The sequence below is a fragment of the Dipodomys ordii genome, unplaced genomic scaffold, assembly GCF_000151885.1.
Source record: "Dipodomys ordii isolate 6190 unplaced genomic scaffold, Dord_2.0 Scaffold30, whole genome shotgun sequence".
Taxonomy (NCBI): Eukaryota; Metazoa; Chordata; class Mammalia; order Rodentia; family Heteromyidae; genus Dipodomys; species Dipodomys ordii.
Genome location: NW_012267246.1, coordinates 3,541,598 through 3,544,910, shown reverse-complemented (window position 1 = coordinate 3,544,910; position 3,313 = coordinate 3,541,598).

Below are 3,313 nucleotides of genomic sequence, written 5' to 3'. Positions count from 1 at the left end.
GCTGCATCTTCCAAAAGGTTTCTTTCCCCCCCAGACATAAGGTCAAGTCTGAATTAAGCACCCGCTCCACCCCTTCCTACCCCATTTCCCCAGCGCACAGCTCCTTGCAAATCCTTGCCCATCGCCATTAAAACAGGAGTCTGATAATGGAGCAAACACAGACATTCAGTGATTGTATTTAATTCCAACTGTAAGCGTGTCAGTTAAAGTACTGGCCTGGTGGAGATCATCTTTAAAGAGGTGACTCCTTGGAACAGGCCGTCCTGATCAACTGTCTGGTCTCTTCTTGAGAGGCGATCAGGATCCAAGACACACACCGTGGGAGGACAAAGAAAGAAGGCAGCCATCTTCACACCCACCAGAGAGGGCCCCAAACAATCCACTGATATCAGACTTGCTGTAGCCTCAGGGTGGGGTGGGGGTGTGAGAAAGTCCATTTCCTCCTCTGTGTCCTCCTCGTGGTATGTTGTCATGGTGGCCCAAGTGGATATATTACACAAAGATTGCACCTGTTCCCCTGCGGTTACCAGGTGATCGCAGTGGCAGGCATGGGTGGCATTCCAAATACTCCAGCTCTCCACCTCTTCTCCCACGCAGGACTAAGACACAATACATGGCACACTTCAGCCAAAAGGTAAGGAGGAGCAGCATGTGTCACCAGTGGGCAGACACCTCGGGAGTCTGCATGACGGTTCTCCCCGCTCTCTCTGGGGTGGTCAAGCTCCAGAAAGTTCCACTTCACCAGCCTGCTTCCTAAAAACCAGGGCAAGGCCAGCAAAGCAGCGAAGGCCCAGCGAGCCCAAAGTGCACTTTGAAGTGAGACCCACAAACACGCTCCATCATCAAGCCCTGGTGTGTGGCTCATCACCACAGCAAATTCTAACCTGCTCAACCTGCCTTCCCGCCCTTTACAATATGACTCTCATGTAGTGTATCCAATGTAGATATTCCATCATTTATTTAACTCACACAATAGGCCTATCAATGAGAATATTGGTCAATAGGAGTGAGTTTGGACATTTAAATTTTTATTAATAAGGCCATTTATGTGGTAAGCAGGCATCTGGCTTCCTGCAGAGATACAAAGACAGACCCAAGCGTGGTGGGGCACACGTACAATACCAGACACAGGGAGGCATTGGGGGCGGCATTGTAGGCCAAAGCTGGACCCCAACAAAAACATGAAACTCGAGCTGAAAAATAGCTAAAGCAAAACAGGGATGGGCCCACGGCTCAAGCGGTATGGCACCTGCCTTACAAGGGTAAGGTGTCAAGTTCCAACTTCAGTTCTACCAAAAACTAAAATAAAAAGACAGGAAGGCATCACCAAGATAGGAGTCCACAGAAGAAAGGTACTTGGCAAGGAGGGTGAAGGAGAATGCTGGGTGAAGAAGATGGCTTGCTACTATACACAGAACAATGGAGCCTGTGGGCACTGTTTGGAGAAGGGGAGAAGGGATGGAGGGATACGAGGGAGGGATGGGTTCTAACAACGATCGCGCCTTCCATACAACCAACCTAGACTATTTTGAAAAAAGACAAAGAAACACAGCGTGGCGAGGCTTCCTGGTAGGCATGCACAAGGACAAGAAAAGCGCAGGAATTTCATAATTCTGTCTGATGATCATGAAATCCACCCCACAACGCGCATTTGAAGCAGAAACTACCTTGGGGGGCACCTTCTCCTTGTTAAGTTAAAGCCCAAAGCACTGTGTCTCCCGCCCCCAATAGGATTTTATTTCAGTGAACGACACTGTTTCCTTCTCCTAATCCTACTGATTTCTCTGATCCCTTCAAATCCGGCGGCTCCTTCTTGATTCACTCTGGCCTCCATGGCTGACCAGCCACCGCCTTCGCAGGAGCTCAAAGCCTGTGTGCTGGCTGCCAAGTCTGGGAAATTGTGTCATCTCCTCAGCAGTCAGGTGATTTACTTATCAGGAGTTCTATTTATTCTCCTCGTGTCCAAACACCCTGTCATGCACCTGGTGGGAAGAATGGCAAGGAACAGTAGAAGGTGGGCTTTCCATCCATTCCACAGTCCTTATCTAGGCCTAGGTGTGTGTGTGGGCTTCTGTGTGGGCGTGGCCTTGGTTGCCTAGCAAAGTACTTTGGACTGACCAATACTAAAACTATACACAGGGTTTCATCAATCAGTCACTCCAGAAAGTTCATGGCATACAAATAGTAATAATTGTTAATGATGTTTTTCTCTCAAATTTTCTTTGAATAACATACAACTCTAAATTCTGGTACCAGAGGAAAAAAAATCCCTGAAGATTTTTTAAAATTTCTGTCTGTAATGAATACGTTGACCAGAAAATAACAACGCTGATTATTGCATTGTACTCATAAACTGTATGAAAACCCCTTTGTAGAACTAAAGATAATAAAACAGTTGATTATTTCAAACTTTAAATACCCTTTGATTAAAAAATTAAAGCCATCCAGTTTGTAATTTATTTGACATCTCAGTTTATAGATCTCCAAAGAGAATGTTAATCATACTTGTAATGGCAAATACCTTCCCCTAAATGGTTCATATAAAATGCAAACAGCATCACACACACACACACACACACACACACACACAGGAGAGAGAGTGTGTGATTGAGCTAAACACACAGATGTTGCGTTTTTAACTAGCCTGTCAAGTCCAACACGTGGGTGTGCTTCAGAAAACTGCAAAATTTAGCACAGTGTGTACTGGGACATTTCAATGTCATTAAATTGAAAAAAATCCATTGGCAATTATATATCAAAATGAGCTTGTCAAATCTTTGCAAGGGAAGGGAATTTTCTTTTTCAAATCCATGTAACTTAAATAACATTTAGCTCTGATCATGAATGCATGCATGGTAGGGTTTAAAAGAATTGTTTTGCCGAGTGATGGTGGCTTACGCCTATAATCCTAGCTACTCAGGAGGCTGAGATCTGAGGATCATGGTTCAAAGCCAACCTGGGCAGGAAAGTCCATGAGACTCTTATCGCCAATAAATCACTAGAAAACTAGAAGTGGCACTGTGGCTCAAGTGGTAGGGCACTAGCCTTGAGCTGAAATGCTGAGGGACAGTGCCCATGACTAGAGTTCAAGCCCCATGACTGACAAAACAAAAACCAAAAAGATAATTTTTTCATGTTTATGGGGGGGTAGAGCAGAAAATTACAGGACAGTTATATTAGGGGAGTGGGAAGCTGTCTCCACTGGGGCCTGGCTAACCAGCAGCATGGAGACCACCGAATGGGGCCTGGCTAACCACCAGCATGGAGACCACCGAATGGGGCCTGGCTAACCACCAGCATGGAGACCACCGAA